Here is a 15,134-nt window from a genome sequence, read left to right as displayed (position 1 = left end):
CATAGGGCTAACTCAGCTGTTCACATTTTATATGTGGAGACACTGAGGCCCAGAGAGGGAAGGCACGCGAACCAATGCTCATGAGTCAGGCGGAGGGGGGCGTGCCTAGGACCTAGTGTCCTGGCTCCCAGGCCAAGGCTCCATCTACCTCCCAGACTCAGCCTAGTGTAGTCAATACAGGTGAGGACAGCCAGGAGCCTTAATGAGGGCAGCTCGGCTGAGGACGTCACCACAGCCGGAGATGAGAACTTCAGGGCAGGGGACCTGGAACCTATTAGAACCTGCTTGTTGTGTGCAGTGGACACTAATTGCACTGCCAGGGAATCACTGACTGACCACCGGGACCTCAGTGATGAGCTCACCGAAAAAACTCTGGAGCTGAGCGGGCGCCTGGGCGGCTCAGTCGGTTAAGCGACTGCCTTCAGCTCAGGTCCTGGAGTCCCAGTATCGAGTCCCGCATCGGGTTCCCTGCTCAGCGGGGAGTCTGCTTCTCCCTCTGACCCTCCCCCCTCTCATGTGCTCTCTCTCATTCTCTCTCTCTGAAATAAATAAATAAAATCTTTAAAAAAAAAAAACAAAACTCTGGAGCTGATGGGGCGCCTGGGTAGCTCAGTCGGTTAAGCGACTGCCTTCGGCTCAGGTCATGATCCTGGAGTCCCTGGATCGAGTCCCGCATCGGGCTCCCTGCTCGGCGGGGAGTCTGCTTCTCCCTCTGACCCTCCCCGCTCTCATGTACTCGCTCTCTCTCTCTCTCATTTTCTCTCTCAAATAAATAAATAAATTAAATTAAATTCCTTTCTCTTGGGCGCCTGGGTGGCTCAGTCGGTTAAGCGACTGCCTTCGGCTCAGGTCATGATCCTGGAGTCCCGGGATCGAGTCCCACATCAGGCTCCCTGCTCGGCAGGGGGTCTGCTTCTCCCTCTGCCCCTCCCCCCTCTCATGTGCTCTCTCTCTCTCATTCTCTCTCTCTGAAATAAATAAATAAAATCTTAAAAAAAAAAACTCTGGAGCTGTTGATGACTTTGGGAAAGCAGGGCAAAAGGGCCAACATGGGGACAGGGCCTGCTGGCCGAGCAAAGGGCAGCTCATGGCTTTTATGTGTCATTTGTTATTATTCCCTTGTTAACGTGTGTGTGTGCGTGTGTGTGTGTGCGTGTGTGTTTGGAGAGAGAGACAGGGAGAGAGGAGGAATGGGGGGCATATATTCATCCATTGAAGACCATACACACACATGCACACAGCTGCCCAGGTGCACATACACACACGCGCACAAACACGTGCAGATGCTTGCCCAGGCACACCCATGTGCACACACCTGGTACACACACACGTACAAACACTCACACTAGGATTTGGAGTTAAGGACTTGAGCTTCTCTCAGAGAATAGCCTCCCACCTACCTCCCACCTGAAAATAGGTGTGAGGGGAATGAGTTTCAGAAACTAGCAGAAAGGAGCTTGCAGGAGGCCCTTGGCAGAGTTTCAAGCCCCATAGGCATGATGATGGTCGTACCAATCAAAACAACCTTTAAATGCAGATAACACATTTCTAAAGTTCTTTCACGTACATTTTCCCACTTGAGTTTCATAAAACCCGGGGAGGTTGGTGCATGTTTAATATTTATACCACATTTACTTAGCTTGAGTTATTTGCCATTTTAGTGTGATTTCACTGCCGTATACATGAGAACTAAAAACTGACATGGCTGAGGATTTTTAAAATTTCATTTGTATGCATCACACAAAGGCTTTCAAGGTTTTTAATTGGCTATTGATTTGGATTTCATGAAAAAGGCTGTGTACACGTTTTCAGAAGACTAAAATGCAAGAGTGTAAGCTTGGTGTGCCTGTGTAAATTAAAACACCAAACGCCAAAAGTTTAAAACAGTCAAGATAGAATTTCATATCAAAAGCGAAGATTTGTTCTCCAGCTTCCTCAAAAGACCCCATTCTCTGAAAGTAATCAAAAGAAGGTTTGATGAGCCTCATTCAGAGTCCCAGAGAGGGTAAGCACTTAACGTCACACAGCAGAGAGCACTGAGGCCCGGCTCTCCACTGCAGGTGCAGCCTATTGTTACTTAGCAGGTTTTCTGCTGTTCTGGAAATTGGTCTGGACTCAACCCCAGCAAAGTGCAGGTAAAATTCCGTTTGTGCATGCATTTTTCTGTGGAAATGGCTCCCATGATTTTTTAAACCAGATTTTCTTAGGAAATCTTAAACAACCAAGAAGATTAAGAACCATGGCATAAGAGGTGGCCACTCAAGAAGTACAATTGTCATTGTTATGGTTATCACTCCAAATCAGGGCTTTAATAAGAACAGCAACCAAGCAGCTGCATGGTTCAGGGCAGGAGTATATTGGGATGCTCCTAGATAATCTGGATTAGTGGTTCTCAAGTGTGATCCCTGGGCCAGGAGCATCGGTACCACTTGGCAATTCCTTAGAAATACAAGTTCTTAGGCCTCACCCCAGACCCATAGGGTGGGAAACTGGGTGGGCCCCAGCCATCTGTGGTCAAACAGGTCCACCAGGTGAAGCCGATTTTCACTAATGTTGGAAGACCACCATTCTAGGTCTTTCATTTAGAAAAAAATGTTTCTAGTTTGAGATGGTTCATTGATGTTTTCAAGATGGTCTAGGTTAGGTTTATGACTCAGTTTAAAAAATGGGATTTTTTTCTTTTCCAGGGCATAACAAATTGGTGCATCTAGTTTAAATCTGAGGTCAGGGCTCAGGTTGGCTCTGGTCCCACCCCAACTGCACCCCTACTGCAGTTGCAAATCACCTCTGGAACAAGCCCCGCATCAGCTGCTTGCTGGGAGGTCAGCCAAGGGTGCTGAGAAAGAGGCCTAATGTAGGTCGAACACTCCACCAGGGCCAGAGGAGGATGGCAGAGTGGCAACAATAGCCCTTAAGCCACCACCTAGAGAGCCGTGCATGATGGTGCTGCGTGCTGGTAGGTTGTGAGTCAGTGGAATGTCTGGCAGAAGGGCTGAGAAGAACCCCTTCTTGTCACCTGGCTGTCATCAGCAGAGTCTTCTATGCCACCTGCCCACAAGGCTATTAACACAGAAGCATGTGTCTCCAACCAGGCTTCTCTCCAGAGTGTTCTCCTCGTCTGAGTCTTCCCCTCCAGCCCAGTTCAGTTCTCTCATTCACCCACCGGCTTCTGAACCTTCTTTAGAGAACCAGTTCAGAATTTACCACCTCCAGGAAGCCTTCCCAGACATCTCCAGTCTATCTCCCTTCTCTAAGTGCCTGTTCACATTATTAGTATTTCATGAGTTAGGGCTTAATTGCCTTCTTTTAATTGTGAATTTGGGTTCATCAATTTCCATTCATTCCTTTAGTTCTTTCACTCATTCCAACTCAGCCACTCAGTAAACACATTTTGAATGTCTTCAGGCATTGTGCTAGAGGCTAGGACTGATTCAGACCCGTCTCTGCCTTCAAGGATCTCACCGATTGATAAAAATAACAGCAGCTACCCCCACCACAACCTTGCTAAGCATTATCAGATCACATCTACAACCTCAAATTATCTTATGTCTTCATTTGGTTACCTCTTTGCTCACACTGTCTCCTCCACTGGCAATGAAGCTAGCTTTAGAGCCAAATTGTTGGGTCACAGAGTAGGTATACAGTTAATTTTATAAGAAACTGCCAAAGACGTTTCCAAAGTACTTGTAATCTTTGGCACACCCACCAGCAAAGTATGACAGCTTCCATTGCTTCACATTGTTTTCAACATTTTGTGATGACAGGTATTTCAGTGGGTATAAAGCATAATCTTTATTAGAGTTGTAACTTGAATTTCCCTGATGGCAAATGGTTTTCATAACTTATTTGTTATTCAAATACATATTTTTATGAAGTATCTTTTCAAGTTTTGGTTCATCTTTTTGGGTATTATATTTCTTTTAATTATTGAATTGTAGGAGATGATAGATGATAGATGATAGATAGATAGATAGATGATAGATATAAATACACAGTAGATGTAGGTATACTACAAGCCTTTTGTCAGATATACAAATACCTTTTCCCAGTATGTGGTTTGCCTTTTCTTTCTCTTAATGATGTCTTTTGATAAACAGACGTTTAAAATTTTGGTGAAGTCCAGTTTACCGACTTTTCATAGTTTGTGCATATAAGGCCTTTTCTAAGAAATCTTTGCCTACTTCAAGACCTGCGGATTTTCTCATATGTTTTCTCCTAGAAGCATGGAGCTGTACAGTTTGGGCATTTACATTTATGTCTTTGATCTAGTACAAATTGAATTTTTGTCTGGTATAAGATGGAGGTTAAAGTTAATCTTTCCCCATGCAGTTATCTATTTGTGCCTGTTCCCATTTGCGGAAATAGTTCTTTTATTACACTAAATTGCCCTGATATCTTTATCAAAAATCAATTAATCATACAGGCATACCTCAAAGATACTGCAGATTCGGTTCCAGACTATTGCAATAAAGTGAGTATCTTAATAAAGTGAGTCAAATGAATTTTTTGGTTTCTCAGTGCATATGAAAGTTATGTTCACACCATCCTGTCATCTGTTAGCTGTGCAATAGCATTGTGTCTAAAAAACAGTGTATGTACCTTAATTATAATATTTTTATTACTAAAAAAAATGCTAACCAGCATCTGAGCTTTCAGCAAGTAGTAATTGTTTTGCTGATGGAGGGTCTTGCCTCGATGCTGAAGGCTGGGGTGGCTGTGACAATTTCTTAAAATAAGACAGCAATGACATTTACCAAATCCATTGACTCTTCTTTCACGGATGATTTCTCTGCAGCATGCGATGCTGTTTGGTAGCATTTTATCCACAGTAGAACTTCTTTTAAAATGGAGTCAATCCTCTCAAACCCTGCTGCCGCTGTTTTATCAACTAAGTTCATGTAATATTCTGAATCCTCTGTTGTCCTTTCGACAGTCTTCACAGCATCTTCACCACAAGTAGATTCCATCTGAAGAAACCACTTTCTGTGCTCATCCTTAAGAAGCAAGTCCTCATCCATTAAAGTTTTGTCATGAGATTGCGGCAATTCAGTCCCATCTCCAGGTTCCACTTCTAATTCTCGTTCTCTTGCTGTTTCCACCACATCTGCAGATACTTCCTCCACTGAAGTCTTGAACACCTCAATGTCCTCCACGGGGATTGGGATCAACTTCTTTCAAATTCCTGTTCATGGTGATTTTTTTACTTCTTTCTATGAATCATAAATATTCTTCGTGGCATCAAGAACAGTGAATCAATTTTTTAAAAATTTTAATTTGAGTATAGTTGACATGCAATGTTCCATTAGTCTCGTGTGTATAACATAGTGATTCAACTTCTTTATATGTTATGCTTTCACACCACAAGTGTAGCTCCCATCTGTGGTGAATCCATTTTTTTTAATGGTATCATTTGAGGAACAAAAGGTTTTAATTTTGATGGCATCCAATTTATTACTTTTATATAGTTTTCATAACTTATTTGTTATTCAAATACATATTTTTCTGTGCTGTTCGTGTCCTACTTAAAAAACCCTGACTTACCTAAAATGTTCTCTTGTCTTCTTTCAGATGTTAGATTTTATGTTGTTCCAGATATTAGATTTTATGTTTAAATGTATGGTTCATCTCAAGTTGATTTTTTAATATGGTGTGGGGCTCTTTTTTTCTCATTTCACTAGTCAGTTGTTTTAATATTATTTGCTGACAAGACTCTCTTTCCCCATTGAATAATTTTGACATGTCTGTCTAAAAACAATTGACTGTATAAAGTGATGGTTGTTCTTTCTTTATTTATTTATTTTTAAAAATTTTATTTATTTATTTGACAGAGAGAGATAGCAAGGGCAGGAACACAAGCAGGGGGAGTGGGAGAGGGAGAAAGCAGGCTTCCCACCAAGCAGGGAGCCCGACGCGGGGCTCCATCCCGGAACCCTGGGATCAGGACCTGAGCCAAAGGCAGACGCTTAACGACTGAGCCACCCAGGCGCCCCGGTTGTTCTTTTTTTAAAAAAACCTCTTTACTCTCTGTTTTCATGTTGAATCATTTCTCTTGATTTACCTTCATGTTTCCTGATCCTTTATTCTGCAGTCTCCAATCTGTTTTTAACCCCATTTAATGAATTTTTCATTACAAATATTGGAATTTTCAGTTTTATCATTTCTATTTGATTCTTTTTCATAGTTCCCATTTCTCTGCTGGAATTCTCCATTTCTTGGCTCATCATAGCCATTTGTTCTTTTAAGTTTTTGAACATATTTATAACAGCTGATTTAGGGTCCTTTTGCTAATTCCAATACCTGTGCCATTTAAGAATCTGTTTCTATTGATTACCAATTTCCTTTCTTTCCAGTTTTGTTGAGATATAAATGACATAATACATTGTATAAGGTTCAGGTGTGTGACAAAATGATTTGATATATGCATATACTGTGAAGTGATGACCACAATAAATTTAGATAACATCTATAACCTCACATGGGTACAAATTCCTTCTCATAATGAGAACTTACAAGATCTACTCTCTTAGCAACTCTCTAATATACAATACAGTGTCATTAACTATTTGACTACCAATTTCTTGCTTATGGGTCACATGTTCCTGCTTTGCTTGCCTAGTAATGTTTTATCGTGTGCTGGATATTGTAGATGATACCATATAGATAGGCTGGATTATGTTGCTTTTCCTTTAGGGGCTGTGAGTTATTGCAGACATTTAAATTACTGGTGAATCCTCTTGATCCTATTTGGCTTTGTTTTATTTTTTGTTAGGACTGGTGTAAGACTGGTTTATTTCAGTTTCTTCATTAGTTATGAGATGTGGCCCTGACTCTAGGGCAGTGGTTCTTATCTGAGGGTGATTTTATCTTCCTGAGGACATTTTGCAATGTCTAGAGGCATTCTGAGTTGTCACAAATGGGGGTGGGTATTATTGGCATCTAGTGGGTAGAGCAGCTAAACATCTTATGATGCACAGGACAACCTTCACAACAAAGGATTACCTGTTCAAAGTATCAGGAGTGCAGAGGTTGAGCCCTGCTCTAGAGTTTGGTCTTGCCCTAATATGTTCCAATTCTATAGTCTTCACCGAGACGTACACCAAGTCTTCTCCATTCCAGTTGAGCTGGAGCACCAAGCCCTACACAGCCTCTGACATTTCCATTTTATTCTCAGGCCCTAAGCAGCTGCCCTCTGCTAGGCCTCACTGAGTCCTGCTCTGGGCTTCCAAAAACCAGGCTACACCCAAGGCCCCATGGGACATGCCCATACCCCCTTCTGGCGGATCTCCCCTCCGGCGCCTTACCCCACAAATTCCAGCCACTGTAGCAGCCCGGACTCCAAACTCTGCCCAGCTCCATCAGACCACCACAGTCTGCTTGGGTCTCCTTCTTTCTGCATTTAGAAAAGTGTTCTTGGGCAAACATGCTGGGAAACAGACGCAGTATCTTCCCAGTAGGTGTTTCCCTTCTTTCGGGGGTCACGATTCTACACTTTATCCAGCCAGGAAGCAATTGCCCCATTCATTTTGTTCATTTCTATTTTGATGATGGGGAGAAGGCAAGTAAGGTATTCGGGGGGGGTTAAAAACACAGCTTCCTTGAGCCCCATCCTGAGAGATCCTGACTCATTGGTCCAGGCTGGGACCTGGAAATTTTTGTTTTAAAAATTTTAAGAAGGTGCTGATTCAATACCTAGTTTGGAATTCACCACGCTAAGCCCTACTGGGACCACATGGGACAAGCAAGGCATTTTCCCTTTCTCCAGGGTTCTCAAATGCCAGATGCCTTCTACTGGGCCAAACAGGATTGCGCTACAGATTTGCTACATCAAGGGGTGTGGGGTGTGGTCCTTCCACAGGCAACACACTGTACACACAGTAGCCACCGAACCTGAGAGAATTCTTCACCCGATGGTGAGGTGTCCTGAGCCCCTCTTCCTCCTGGACCTTCCCCTCCAGCAGCAGATCCAGAGGCTGTGCACTCATTCGCTCTGTGTCTGGGGACCACGAGGCCTTTGAGGTTATTTCCTGATGTGGCTTCTGGACGTCCAGTTAAAGTGCCTTGCTGCAGACCATCACACCTTCCTGAGGGCTCCTGAGACCCAGTTCTGGGATAGAGGAGATACTCACAGTTTCAATGTTCGTTCACCTCACACTTAATGGTAATTTATGAGTTTTAATCATTATGCCACATAGGGAAAATATGGCAGGGAGTCATTTCAATAAGTAAATCCATCTATTTTTATACATTGGGCCTCATAGAGATGAACGTCCTCTCCAAATGATCTGTTCCAAAAGCCTCATTAAATGTTCAGAGAGGAGAAGTTCATGGGCATCCTTCCTTCTCTACCCCAAACAGGCATTTCCAAAAGCTGAGGTCCAAATGATCCATAAATCCAGCCAGGGTGGCTCTCTATGCAATTAGCCTGGACTAATGCATTCGCTACTGATGTGTTACATGGGGGCAGCCCAAGATCTTACAGACATAGTTTACTCTCTTATTCATGCTCAGTCCTTATTTTCCTTGCTCATTCATCAATCTCCTCATTTAGTTGTATGTTAATCCATGCACACATCCACAAAACAAACAGCATTCATCCTTATTCCACACTAGGCACTGTGCCTGGCTTCATGAATATGGAGGTCAGTAAGCAGTCATTTACTCACCCATTTATTCCATGAATACTTACTTGGCACCTACTATGTGCCTGGCATCAGGGACGCAGTGGTAAAGAACACAGACAAGGTTACTGTTCCCATGGTTTATTTTGTAAACTAGAGAACACAAATAAACACAGTTAATAAAAATTAACAAGATCATGTTTGAAATGCCAAGTGCTGTGAGGGAAATGAGGTGGAAAAGGAAGAGGGAATGGTTGGGGTGATCAGGGAAAACTCCTCTGTGGAGGTGACACTTGACCTAAGTGCCAAGAGGCAGTCAACCCTGTGAAGAAATGGAGGCAGAATGTTCCACGCAAAGGAATAACAGGTGCCAAGCCCACAGGAAATGCAGTATAGCTAGAATACTGTGGATAAAGGAATGATGTTGGAGAGGTAGGCAGGGGTACATCACATGGGGCCATGCAGATTAGACAAGAGATTTGGGTTTTTTCTGCATGGGAGATTTGTCTATTCTCTTTACTTATTTATTTAATCTTGTATTTATATCAGTCTGGATATTTATCTTATATATATGAATTATAGTCCAGTACTACTTTATTTTGTTGCTCAAATTGTTCCAGATTTGGCCATTGCGGCTCTTCCCATCGGTTCCTGGGTCTCTCTGACATACTGTTATTACAGTGGCTCTTTTTGTTGTTTGTTTTTTGGGTTTGGTTTTGTTTAGTACTGCCTTACTTGCTAGCCTTACAAGATGCTCCAAGTTAGTGCCTTTGGGTTTGATTCCAAGTGCAAAGGGAAGTCATTGTATTTATCTGACCTATGTAAATCTGGCTGCCATCAGTGACCAGTTTCCCCAAGCCTTTCCTCACATGCTCGACCCAAGGACCTTCCTCTCCAGTCTGACCAGCCACCTTGCAATCCTATCTTGGCCCCCACAGATTTGCTTACAGGGCAGGCCTCTCCCTAGTCTCTCCTTCTTGGGAAGATTACATCGTTGTCTTCAATTATTCATCCTTCCCTGTATGCATTCCCTTTACCGAGTGAAGGTGCCAGTTCCTCCCACTACAGGTGTAGAATATGTTTCCACCTTGACATTGGGCTCAGTCATATTTTATTCTGGATGAGGCAGAAGTGACAATGTGCCAGTTCTAAGCTGTCCAGGGGGTGCTTTATGCAGCAGGGTGACTAGAATAGGTTCATAGGGAAACTCTGGAAGCCCCAGAAGTTCATGTTATTGACAACTAGGATGTTAGTCCTCTCTAGCACTCAATAAAAAGGTGACTTTTCTATCAGCAATAATTATATTTGATGCTCACCAAGCACCCATAGAGGAAGAAGAGATCTAAAGTGTTTGAAGATTTCTACATCTGTGTGCCTACTGCCCCTTGAAGAGCTGCATGGCATTCTGGGAAATGAGGGACTCACAGGATTTTGTCACTCCTCCCCATCAGGACCAAAGCCTTGTCAATCAGGGGGTGGTGAGGGAAGCTGGAAGTTTCTTTCCTTTGTTTTTTCCAAAAGAATCTCAAATGGCCAAAACCAAGCATGGGGTAATTTCTCAATAGGTTACCACATTACATTAAATTGTTAATACACCATTTTATTTCAGTATTGTGAAGCTTTGGAATCCAGGCACAACTCATCTACCAACTTGCTATGGTATCTTAAGTAATGCACTGAGCTATTTAACCTTTCTGGGCTGGAGTTGTCTCATCTTTTGTAGATTGTGATGTCATGTTCCAGCAGCATGGTATGGGCTGCTTGGACCCTGGAGGCCCACAGGACAGTGAAAATAATCCATACTTGCTGTATGCAGCATTCATCAGTGTATTCCCAGCATGCAGAACACCCGGCAAATTGGAAGCCCCAAATTAACATGTGTTGAATGGATAAATTGTTGAACCTCGATGAGGTTGCTATCCAAGAGCAGTCAGCTAGACTTCAAAAGCCCCCAGATGGTAAGTGGAAAAAACGCAAGAATTTTCTGCCTTCCCCCCAAGTTCAGGTCCAACACAAATCCTAAGAGCAGTGTGTCCACTCTACCAAGCAGGACTGCGATAATATCATCCCAAGCTCTACAGTTTATAGAACACTTTTGCATGCATCATTGTATCCTTTTATTCAGTTCTTATGGGATAATTGTGAATGGCACCATTTTACAGAAGGGGGGAAATGGGTCCCAGAGAGGCCTCATTTCTTCCTTAAGCTCCCATGGCACAGCCAGGGCTTACAACCAGGGCATCTGGCCACACGTTAGAACTGGGGCTCTTGCTTCTCTGAGATTCTGTGAAGATACATTGGAGAGCACTGTGAGATGGAGGGTCTTTACTACGGGTGTGATTGTAGTCCTTATTCTGCTTGGGACTGACCCTCATCACAAGAGCCACAAGCCCCTGAGCCCTGATGGGCACCCTTTTCTGTTTCTGGCAGTAATGACTCTCAGGTAGGAAGGTAGGATAAGAGGCACCATTTATTGAGCGGACGTGGTGTACTCAGCACAGTGCTAAACAATACACAGAGTCCTCCCAACCAGCCCCAAGAGGGAGTTACTGCAAATACCTCAATTTTATAGATGAGAAAGTTGAGCCTCAGCAAAATCAACAACCTTCCTTAAGGTCACATGGCAGTCTGTGGTAGACCCCAGATGTAACCCCAGCTTATCTGGCTACTCTTCTTCTCCTTCTTCTTCTTCTTTTTTAAGATTTGTTTATTTATTTGAGAGAGAGTGGAAGGGAGGGGCAGAGAGAGAGGGAGAGAGAGAAAATCTCAAGCAGACTCCCTGCTGAGCGTGAAGCCCCACATGGGGCTCTGTCTTACAACACTGAGTTCATGATTTGAGCCAAAATCAAGATTAGATGCCTAACTAATTGTGGCTACCCATGTTCTTAACCTGCTTTTCCCTCTGTCACCTGAACCCTCCTGCCAGAATTTGTTGTAAATTACCTGCTCTGAGTATAGGGATGCAAAGGAGTTCCCCTGTCATGGGGCTCTTCCTCTTGTAACCCAGCACTCCACGTATGATCTTGCACCACTGGTCATGGGAGCTGCAGCTGGCATTGAAACCTGCTTCTCCTGGGTGTTGAAGTGCCTCATTCACATCTCCTTGCTCCTTACTAACAAGGTCCAGTCTGGCTCAGAAAGAGACATGAAAGCTCCCTAAATTGGGCTGGCTCAAGGCACCTCTGAGGTTCAGAATTGTCCTGAGGGAGACATTGCTCATCTCTGCTGGACCAGCCTTTGCAAAATAGCCACATTCTCTAAGTTTTCTTTCTCCCCACCTCCCAATATTTCAATTCACATCTTTCCTCGGCTTTTTACTTGTGGATGTTCAGGCAGCACAAAGATTGGGGCACTACAGATCTGCCTTGTTTTCTTTACATCATGATGCAGATTTAATAAAAATTAACCTTACTGTTTCACTGAACTTATTCACAAAAAATGTGTGTTCTATCTCAGTCCCAATAAAGTGGAAATTTCTCCATGCATTTATTGGATATCTACTCTGTACTAAGAAATGTGCTTGGTGCTAGGGAACAGACAAAAATGGCAGAAGGGGAATTCTCCCACGACAATCCAAGGCCAGCACTAACTCTCTTAACTGCCATGTGGTTTTGCCAAGGCTCCTTGGACAGTTCCCCAATGTCCTCTGGAATATGCCTGGATATATTCTTTCTCTTAAAGCAAGAGGATGCATGGAGGGAAATGTGGCCTTCCTGAAATATTGGGGCTTCCAGAAAATCATTTCTCTCCCCATCGTGCATATTTTGCTCCTTTTACCCTGATTGTCAACCCATTTGGGCAATCTCTTTAGTGGCCTGGTCAAAATTGTCCTTTGAAACTGGAGGGTATTATGCTGAGCGAAATAAGTCAAACAGAGAAAGACATGTATCATATGACTTCACTGATACGAGGAATTCTTAATCTCAGGAAACAGAGGGTTGCTGGAGTGAGGGGTGGGGTGGGAGGGATGGGGGTGGCTGGGTGATAGACATTGGGGAGGGTTATGTGCTATGGTGAACACTGTGAATTGTGCAAATCTGTATCTCTGAAACAAATAACACATTATATGTTAAAAAAAAGAAGAAGAAGAAGAAGAAGATAGCAGGAAGGGAAAAATGAAGGGGGGGAATCAGAGGGGGAGAAGAACCATGAGAGACGATGGACTCTGAGAAACAAACTGAGGGTTCTAGAGGGGAGGGGGGTGGGGGAATGGGTTAGCCTGGTGATGGGTATTAAAGAGGGCACGTTCTGCATGGAGCACTGAGTGTTATGCCAAACAATGAATCATGGAACACTACATCTAAAACTAATGATGTAATGTATGGTGGTTAACATAACAATAAAAAATTAAAAATAAATAAAAAATAAAAAAATAAAATTTGTCCTTTGAGATATGACTGCCTCCATTAGAGGTGTTAACAAACCAAGACTATATATTTTTCAGCTACTATTAATGTGAGCTGCTTACTATGTCAGCACTATTACATGTATCAGTGTAAATACATATAAGCACTTCACAGGTATTATTCATTTGATCCTCTCAATAAGCATAACAAGTAAATATCAATAGGTCCACTTTACAGATAAAGAAACCAAGGCACAAAGTGATTACATACTTTTCTTATTATGGTCGAATTGGTGCTCATTAAATTGGTTCCTTCACTTAATCTTTTCTTTCCTTTCTCAAAAATAGTCAATGACCTCTGAAATTCCTTAGCTTTCCTCTGATCTGACCCTAAATTAAATTTTCGGATTTATTTCCTGCCTCTTGTCCCTTCACATGTCCCTGTCTCCTGCTAAAGTGTTGTCTCATGCTCTCTGGCCTCCACGGTTTTGTCTTGCTATTTTCTTTAGATTGCCATTTAAAGTGTGGAGAGATTTGTAGTAGTACCTGGTCAATAATTCTCATTATGTAGCAATCATATGCTGCCTTATGGCATAACTATGTATGTCCTTTATTTCCAGTGAGACTGTGAGTTGATGCGTGCACGGGTCCATGTCTCAGTTTCTCCTTATCTTTCTCATTAACAACCACAGGGGCTGATGCATAAGCATGTGGCAGAGGCTGTGTGTGCTCCCATCAGTCCACATGCCTGCTCCTCTACCTTTCCAGACTCCCCTGAAGCTAGGTGGGGTCATGTGCCTGAATTCAGGCTGATAGGATGCGGGTAAAAATGATGCAAGTCACTTCCAATGTAAACCCTTAAAATTATCCCACACAATCTTTCTGCCCTCTCTCCCCTGCCACCATGCTTGGGAAGCTCCTTGTTCTAATGGCAGACCTACAAGACAGAAGTGGCCTGGATCCCTTTGTGGCCCCTGGAGGATAACTGTCCTGGAGACCCACACATGACTTTGCATGAGTGAGAAATAACCCCTTACTATGCTCAGCACTCAGTTTGGAGAGGCTTCTGTCACAGGAGCCAGCATTAACTACCTTACTAATAGAGGTGGTATCCTATACCTACTTGTTGAAGGAATTAACACCTGAGAGACAAACAATAACTTTACCACACATGTATTTGGCTAACTGGTATTACTTTTGATAACATATCTTACATCGACTCATGTATGTCCAGAAAGAAGAGAAAATTTCATGCCAAAGGCTTACAAGAACAAACAAAAGACAATCTGTTTAATGTTGCTATAGTCAATGCTTAAAGTCATTATTTAGAGATACGTAGCCTTCCTCCTTTAAAAAAAAATGCTTAACTGCATTTATACTCAAGAAAACTAAAACCAAAGCAACAGTGAAAAACATTTAAATCCATTAAGCTGGCAAACTTACAAAGTCTTAAGCCAAGGATAATGAAAACATACTTTTCTCCCCTACTTTTTAAGTATAGAAGATTCCAGGTTTGGGTGGCTATCTGATAATCCTCCCCAGCTTGAACACTGCTTGGACTCATCAGATGTGATTACTTTATCTCTCTGACATGTCTTTTTTGCTTTATTCCTTGCGTACATTTGTAGGGAGTTTCCAGACTTGAGGCTTGCAAACCAATGTGGGGCTGTACAAATCCTCAGGTCTCTGCTTATGATGTCTGTAAATTCACTGTTGTGAATTTCCCTTTTGTGCTGGAGAAGAGTATTTAATGTAATTTCCTTCCAGGCTACATTAAATTCCAAGAGGAAATCTCTAGATGATTAGAGATGAGCCTTTCTCCCCAGAATTGCTCTAAGTCCATCGTAAAGCAGTCATGGCTCATCTTGCAATGGCCCATTACAAATTTCCCCACACCTAGGGAGCAGGTCTTCCTTTAACGTCTTGGTAATTTGGGGAGGCATCAGGAGGGGCTGTTCCTGGGGATTGCCTTATTCTGGGCTTCTCCCACCTGCTCAGTTCTTAGTTCACGAGTCCTTGGAGGACAGGATTGGTCCATTAATAGTCCATCTGGAATCCAGGAAATCCAGTTTGAAGTGTTTTGGATCCAAATACCTTGAATAAAGCATTCTGGACAGGGACTAGCACAGGGGTAGCGTCAGGGGAGTGTTGAATGAATGAATGAATGAATG

The sequence above is a fragment of the Mirounga angustirostris genome, unplaced genomic scaffold (genome assembly GCF_029215605.1).
Source record: "Mirounga angustirostris isolate CCGP_5_RB_7025 unplaced genomic scaffold, mMirAng1.0.hap1 SCAF_16, whole genome shotgun sequence".
NCBI lineage: Eukaryota > Metazoa > Chordata > Mammalia > Carnivora > Phocidae > Mirounga > Mirounga angustirostris.
This window is presented reverse-complemented; position numbering follows the sequence as displayed.